The following is a 9,314-nucleotide window of genomic DNA, read 5'->3' as shown; positions in this document are numbered from 1 at the left end:
AGAGTTAGTTGCAGCACTCACCCTAAACTTAGGCCCACGCTAATCTCGCAAAAACGTCGAGCAAGCGATTCAAAGTAAAACCGGCTCAAGGAGGCCCGAACTTTGTAGTAACACAGCTCAGACACACACGAGGTTGTATATTACTGTGAGGTCGCGTCTTTATCTTAGTTTCCGCCCGGACTGCGTTCACAAGCGATAGACTGAAAATACTAGCACAATAAAACCGGGCTCGCCGACTATATCGGGCAGCAAGAGGCCAGAGCCCGCTCCTTATCGGAAAACGGTTACAGTGATTCATTGCGTCTCTATTTACTCACCGATCACTTGGTCGGTGCAGCGTGAGTTCGCCTTTTAAAGTTCGCTTAATGAACAAATACTCGTAATGTTTTGATCCGATTTTACTTGAAATGATTTATATTACGAAATGATAAAAAAAAGGTAATAGTTTTCATTGCAGATTTTTTGGTTCTTATTTTTATAATCTACATTATTTTTAAATGCAATATTAAATATGACTACTCTAAACTAAGCTGCACTTGTGATTTTAATGGAAACTGAATGGTAATACAAAAGACATAATAGTGTTGTACCTATTCCTAAGTAACACTACCATTTTCGGGACTTATATCTAATAATTAAAAAAAACTATACAGATTGAACTCTGTTGCATTTGTTTAAAGCTGTCGCTTCAAATCAGAATACATTATTTTGTTCGCGGCAGTTAATATACTAAACCGTGTCAGTTCATAATGCGCCCTATTACCACTAATAACCTAACATTAGTAAAAAAACAAAATGTGTGCAATTCACACGTGGTAGAAGTGAAACCTTCCAAAATTAAAATACAATTATCCTAAACGTCTTAAGTATATGTAAAATTTTGTCATTAGTAAATAATTGTAAGGTAGCGCCCTCTGTGAATTGATATTTTAATTTCACGTATAATCCTAAATTAAAATTCACTACAAGAGCTTTCATACACACGTTAGTATTAAAAAATATCACAGATGGCGCTGTATTAAATAGTATGTATATTTCTGTCTCATTCTTTGTATTTGTGTCTCTTACCTGTCGTTTTTTCCGTTGCATCCGGTTTGAAATCACAACGATTCTAAAGAAGTTTTCACTTCAAAAACAGATCTGTATTATTCTTAATGCATCCCATTCGCGTCTTGATCGCTAAGAAATTATTTTCAACATTCAAATTACTATGGCAAGTGGTTCCAACGAGAACATCCTCGCAATTATACGAGTAGTTATTGAATCAAGACTCGATGAAGTGAGATGATCTTGTTCACTGGACTAGCGGTAAACGAACCCAGAATATTCGATTGAGAGTCATTGAAAAAAATAACCACAGAGTTCTTAAAGTAACAGTTGAGTTTTAGTTATTCGTGTTGAAATTTTTCTAAGAACACGATAATATTAACTATACCTAAACATAATAAGTACGCTTAGTAGCTGTTGACACACAAAAACAAATCGATTTTTTTCCACTTTTACGAGAAATAAAATCAATAACTAAATAATGCTACGCGCTGGGTTTCAGGATAAATAAAAATTCTACTGAAGTACAAATTAAAACTGTATTTATCACTTAGGACACGCACAGAACGCTTTAAAATTCTTAATTCACTTCTTCCGCTTCACTTCAGGTGATCCGTTCGCTGTTTCACTTCGAATAGTTCCGATGACTAACTAACTAACTAACTGGGTGCCATCTCTGCATCGCTTTTATAGTTGATACGACATCCCTAGAATCGTCGAGCACATTCCTCACAAGTCGAGTACCATCGATGTGTGTTTAGTGACAATAGATGGCGTTGTACTTCTCGAGCGTTCTAGATGCTACTAGATCCTTCAATATTCGTTCGACTATTCGGTGATAGATGACGTTACTCTTGCCGGCGTGACAATAATAATAAAATTTAATATATCAATGGAGTCTAAGTCTTGAGGGGTCAGTGGTTGTAATTATATTTCGAATTTAATAAAGTTTTCATTTAAAATATTTGTACTACCTTATTGGAAATTAGATTTGAAGGTAGAAATCGCAGTTCCCCTGAGTGTTCTCACAAATTACGGTATCGGGTCGACAGTCAATGAGGCGGGATTATCTCGTTCGCTGGACTCGCGGTAAACGAACCTAGAACATTCAATTCTATGCTCCCGAAGCGCCGATGTGACTTAGCATTTTAATAAACGATTATTTAATGCAAAGCACTCTGGTGGCCGAACGATTTTACTTTTGCTGACATCGTTCGAAACTTGTACCGATATCGTTATTTCTGATGCAGCCAGTTATTTTATGTTGCTATTCAATGATTTTATGGCGATTTTCATTTTTAAATGAGTCTTTCAAAACGTGTTGTGTAATTTTTATACAAAATTTTATGTGCTCATATTTAAGGGATGAAAGGGTATTTCGTTTAAGCCAAATTTTTGCAACTTAACAAGTCCTTTAAAATTTGGAAAAAATATTTTACCAAAAAACTTCTTCAGCTATTTGAATGGTATAAATTTAATTAAAGCTCAGTTAAAAATACCGAACTCTTGATGCTAATACGAAATAAAACGCATCTTTAGTTACAAAGATAAAATATATCGCATATTGAGCGAAATGTAGCTTAAATCGCTCGATGTGAACCACTAAATTTTCGCGATTTGAACTGACATTCGATATTAATTTTGTATTTTAAATTAATTTATATTATTCACTAAATAACTATTTAAAATATCAATTTAACTAGATCGAAATTACTTGTGCCGTATGTTCTCGCTGTCACAGAAGTTTCACCAACACAAAATAATGTCACTGGTGGTAGGACCTCTTGGGAGTCCGCACGAGTTGGGAGTACCACCACCCCGCCTATTTCCGCCGTGAAGCAGTAATGCGTTTCGGTTCGAAGGGTGGGGTAGCCGTTGTAACTATACTGAGATCTTAGAACTTATATCTCGAGGTGGGTGGCGCATTTACGTTGTAGATGTCTATGGGCTCCAGTAACCACTTAACACCAGGTGGGCTGTGAGCTCGTCCATCCATCTAAGCAATAAAAAATAAATAAATAAAAAAACATTTTATTTATTAAACTAAGTAGGCCTAGGAAATACGGTGGGCGGCCGCTTGGCCCTAACCCTAAAATTGCTGATGTCCATGGGCGACGTAACCACTGACCAGGTGGGTTGTACGCTCGGCTGCCTAGAAGAACAATAAAAAATACTATGGTATCAAATTTTTTAAGTCGATGATCCTAACTTACAATTAGTCATAATATCTAGCAGGAACAGCGTTGATTGAAACTTTAAATCTTCCATAGCTTCTAATTGAAATATAAACGAAAAAAAATCTAGATCTAAATTCAAATTAATAGAAAATCTAAATTCTATTAGTTTACATTATTGTACACAAGTAACGAAAAATAGCTCATAAAAAACTTACAGTAATATCTACTAAAGCTTTTAACTTATTTATTTTTTTATGATTGAAAGATTACTGGTGGCCCAAAGGCCTTTCCAGTTCCACCAGGACAGGTGGGCGAGCAAGGGCTCAGCCAGGAGGGGTGGGATTTGCTAACAACTGCCCGAGCGCCTCCAAAGGAGACCTAACAACTCAAGAGCAATTTTTTCGCGAATGAATCTACTACCGGAGTTCGACGAGTACGGTTACCGGGGTCCCTAAGCCTGCTCCTAGTATTAGAGCTGAAGGCATCTAATGCATTGGATCTGATGGATCCGTAAGGACGAAATAGCCAAACTATATAAATACGGCTGTAAGAAAAAAAATACACAATACAGACATAACTTCATTTCAATTGTGAATTTCAAAACAACAAAAAAAATCAAGTAACTTCGTGCTCGCGTTTGTAAGCCTGCACAATCAAGTGTGTATTTCATGAAGTAGCGAGTAAGACCAGCTATTAAAATAAATTTGCGAGATGTAAAAGGAACGAAAATGAAATAAACATTTTCATTGAATCAGCCGTCGCTTTGTGAATCGCATAATTACGATTCGGATATTTCGAAACTTCTAAAAATTATCACCTCCTACTTATTCGACTGCGAACTACTGAATACTTCTATTTCCCGACATAGCCCTCCCACTAATCATCATCATCAGCCCACCGAAGTCCACTGCTGGACAGAAAACTCTCCTTCATGTTTCACCATAATGGCCGGTCCAACGCTACCCGCATCCAGTGAATTCCCTTCTGACCTTCAGAACTTCAGAACTTTTTTACTGGTGGCAGGACCTCTTGTGAGTCCGCACGGATAAGTACCACCACCCCGCCTATTTCTACCGTGAATACGTGAAGCAGTAATGCGTTTCAGTTTGAAGGGTGGGGCAGCCGTTGTAACTATAGTGAGACCTTAGAACTTATATCTCAAGATGGGTGGCGCCCTTACGATGTAGATGTATATGGGCTCCAGTAACCACTTAACACCGGGTGGCCTGTGAGCTCGTCCATCTATCTAAGCAAAAAGAAAAAAAAAGAAGATTGTCAGTCTTTTTCGTGGGAGGCCTACTCACATTGCATCTTCCAGTGTGCGGTCACCAATCGAGAATTTTCTGATAAAGCGAGCAATGTGCCTTACATACTGCCACTTCAACCTCGCAATTCTATGGCCTTCATTGGTTATCATGGTCTAATACGAATTCCCTGATTCTTGATCCGGTGTCGTAGGGAAACTCCTAGCATAGCCCCCTCCGTTGGTCTCTAGGGGACTTTAAAGCTTCTAATAACCTCTCAATAATTCCCAAATGGATTTATAACAGACACTAGGCTGGTTATAAAATTGTAAATCAATACCGACTGCACCTAAAAGAATAATCGAAGAAAAGTTTCTTCGGAAAGGCATCTTATAGCCATATTTTATTTTATATACGCAAATAAATTAATTATTCGAAATTTAGACATGGTAGCGTCTTCTTGCAAAGGAGTAAAGTTCGCCCTTACTTTCTAAAACCGCTGCTGTTACAGTCCATTTATATAGGTCACGTTTGTCATTTTTATCACACTCTGAGCTCAATCATACGGTGTCCATGTGTGATCTTCTGTGATCAGTCCTTCTTCTAACTAGGCTTAAGAGGGCCCTATGTGGTAACTAGGGGCTCTGATTTGCCTTTGCCATTTTCAGTGTCTATAGAAATCACTTACCATCAAGTGGCATTTTTTTAATACCATGCATTACATAAATATATCATGATCATCGTCATCTCAGCCTGTCCACTGTCCACAGCTGAAGATAGGAGTCTCCAATTGATGTCCAGTGCGGCCGATCCGTTGCCACCTACATCCAACGTGACCCAGCGATTCTTACTAGGTCATACATATACATATATTGACACAATATTACCACAGACAAAAAGTTTAAATTCCATATAAATCCTGATAGCTGGTAACACTGAGAAACATTCCGCCGACGCGCGGCGCTATTCTGAACCACAACGTGTTGCAAAGTTTCGCCTTATTTTAATGATGTGAAACCCGAAGATATGCATACCGATATACCATAAACTATGTAGTTTTCGCGGGCAACATGTTATTTCCTGTTATTAACTTCATCGTTAAAAACGTTTAATACGTATGTATAATAGTTCTGTATTAAAATTAGCACCTGTGAAACGGGCATAGCCGCATCGCTTGTTACTATTACTATTATTTAGGCCTTAATGACTTCTGTATAATTTTTTTTTTTTTTTTTATTGCTTAGATTGGTGGACGAGCTCACAGCCCACCTGATGTTAAGTGGTTACTGGAGCCCATAGACATCCACAACGTAAATGCGCCACCCACCTTGAGATACAAGTTCTAAGGTCTCAAGTATAGTAACGACGGCTGCCCCACCCTTCAAACCGAAACGCATTACTGCTTCACGGCAGAAATAGGCAGGGTGGTGGTACCCACCCGCGCGGACTCACAAGAGGTCCTACCACCAGTAATTACGCAAATTATAATTTTGCGGGTTTCATTTTTATTACACGATGTTATTCCTTCACCGTGGAAGTCAATCGTGAACATTTGTTGAGTACGTATTTCATTTGAAAAATTGGTACCCGCCTGCGGGATTCGAACACCGGTGCATCGCTCAACACGAATGCACCGGACGTCTTATCCGTTAGGCCACGACGACTACAAATGTACCAGCTCGTAATCTGGCTATTATTAGACTGCCAACTAAGCTCACAAGCACCACAACGTCAATGCCATCGCTATACATAACATATTATACTTAGTCTAGCCATAAATAATGTTACAATTAAAAATAAACAAAATATTACATTTGAATTTGGAATCTGTCATTTTTATATGATTGCTCATTGAGTTTTCTCATTTTGGCGCCAATACATTGTACAATATTTTGCGATATTAAAATGGAGTGGGGTGATAAAGAGAACCGAATCGCTGTGATTGCATTACACAAAGTAGGTATGGAGTCAAATGCAATTTTTAAAACTCTCCATACGCTTGGTATGGATTGGTATGATTAGTAAAATGTTTGTGTACCAGCTATTAATAGGTGCAATGAGACCTCCTCTGCTTGTGACAGAAAAAGATCTGGCCCTCCACGTACTGTTCGTACGAAAAAGGTCCCTAAAACAATCCGTACGATTGGCAGTGAAACATTTTCCCATGGAAAGAGTGCGCGCTTCTATTGATAACTGGCCTCAACGTTTAAAGGACTGTATTGTAGCCAATGGAGACCACTTCGAATAAGCTTTTTATACTTTAAATCGTTTTATATTTATGTATTAAACTAACACACTGTAAAAGTAATAAATCTTACTTGCAATAGATTTTTTATTATTTTTAATTGTAACAGTATTTATGGCCAGACTAAGTAATTACAAACAAATAAACTACCAGAGATGCGTCAGTTTATTTACTTTCATGCTCATTTAAAAAAAAAGAAAAAAAATATTGCTTTCGGAAAATTAAACGATGTTTCATCCGAAGATTTTTATCAAGTTTCCTTACAAAAAACTCATTCCCTATCAATTGCGAAACATACCAGAATATTTACACCAATATCTACCGGCATTCTTTCAATTTCTGCCCGTCATACTAGATTGATTGATGCGCTCGACGCTCCATTCAAATCGACTGATAATAAATTTTGGACTAATTCAGTGGATCTTTTACTGAACATATTTACGGGTAAATAAAATCTCGTTAGCATGATTCTATTGATGGAAGCTTCGAGAATGACTGTTCAAAATTAGGTATGCAATAAACTTGAGCTGGTAAAACTTTAAGCAACGAGGAAACATGTTAAATTAAAAATTTAAACTCATTACACGGACTCAGTTTAACAAGATGAGATATTGAATTTTATATTTTTGTTGTTGTTGTTTAAATCACTTGAATATTCGATTTCAATAATAATATAGATAGGAAATAGTTTTATTAGTTTTACTTGTGAAACAGGGTTACGCTTCGCTGACTTATTGTCTAATTGTATGTAATTTCATCGATTTCTTGAAATTATGTACTTACCTACGTGGTATTATGGATCAGTCCCGGAGTGCAAGTAATAACTTTTTTTTTATTGCTTGGATGGATGAACGAGCTCACAGCCCACCTGGTGTTAAGTGGTTACTGGAGCCGTACATAGTCATCTACAACGTAAATGCGCCACCCACCTTGAGATATAAGTTCGAAGGTATCAGGTATAGTTACAACGGCTGTCCCACTCTTCAACCGAAACGCATTACTGCTTCACGGCAGAAATAAGCAGGGTGGTAGTACCTACCCGCACGGACTTTCAAGATGTTGTACCACCAGTAAAACTAACTATACCAAGTTCAGTATTTTCTTCGAATTTCTCGCGCTTATTATTTTCAGTAGTCCGTCGCCACAAACGCTGTAAAGTATTCCAAAAATTCGGAAATAATAAAATGAATATAATTAATTCTTAATTAAATCATCAAATTAATTTTGATTTTAAACCAAATATATCATAATCTGACGAATCGAAGGAACCGTCCATATACGTCTACATACAACCAAATATTGATTTACTATAACATATTCATAAAAAATAAATTCTCATTTTTATCTACCTACAAAATTGCATCAATGCGAGAACATGGGAACCACTCAAAAAAATTTTGCTTATTAGCAATAATACCTATGATAGGTTCGTTGATGAAATACTGAAATGAATTATGTATGTATCTGATCACAATTTAATAGTCGTCTGTACTACGATTACTCTGCTGTAATTCAGTCCCACATTGTCAGGTAAATATTGCTCAACATCGTAACACAAACGTCTAATAATACTGTCCAACCCAGGAGAGTCATTTCCAGGATCATAAAACAAGAGAATGGCAACGATCATTCGCATCTACATAATTAAGTAGGCTCTGGGCGTAAGTAGAAGCTCTGCTAACCTCGATACAGAGTGATATTCAGGAACAAATCTGAGGGAAAAAAACCTTTTGTCATAACATGAAGAGTGCTGGCGAGTGCTCACAATTGGAAGCCTCTCACATATATATTATATTGTTAATGGCAATGCGACACGGCTACCTACCGATCGAATCACCTAGATGAACTAATTAGTTTTTTTTTTAATTCTACTCGATATACACACAGGTTGTAGGGTAGGTATATAAGTCCCTACGGATAAGTACCACCATGTTGCCTATTTTTCTCGCGAAGCAGTCTGTTGTTTTAAATATAATAGGTGTAAAATTACGGAACATTTAACTGGCAATCTCAATTGTTAAGCAAATATTATAACAATAGAATTTTATAAAAAGGACACGCATTCTAATCATAAAAATGTCGATCATTACAAAATAAATTATCTCCTTAAATCAACCCTGTAATCAGAAATTTGAACTCAAGGCTGCGCACAATGAAATATGCACATCGGCAGATCTGAACGAAGCTTTGTGATACTGAAAGTTCGTAACTTGGAAACCTGTTGAAGTTTTACGCTACAAAGATTTAAGAAGATATATCTTTTTATCTACAAAGAAAGATGTGTTGAGCGGCAAGTGTATTTTGTTTCTTTTTCCCTCAAAACAAGATGGAAATATTTACTACTTCAAAGAACAACTATCACATCTTCGCCTTACATGACGGTCACAAATATCGTCGAACAATGACACAAGTCCGAGCGAAGTCATTTCCCTGGACAAATAAGGACCGAGAACGCTGTACGCATAGAGAAACTGGAAAGAATTACGTATTTTAAACTAAAATTTACTAATGTATTAGTTATAGCCATTTTTCGGTACTGTACATTTTTTAAATTAATCTTAGAAATCTGATATGCAAATGTACGATATTTTTGTGGATTTA

Source organism: Bombyx mandarina, chromosome 25 (assembly GCF_030267445.1).
Source record: "Bombyx mandarina strain Sakado chromosome 25, ASM3026744v2".
Classification (NCBI taxonomy): Eukaryota; Metazoa; Arthropoda; class Insecta; order Lepidoptera; family Bombycidae; genus Bombyx; species Bombyx mandarina.
Note: the sequence above shows the minus strand (reverse complement) of the source record.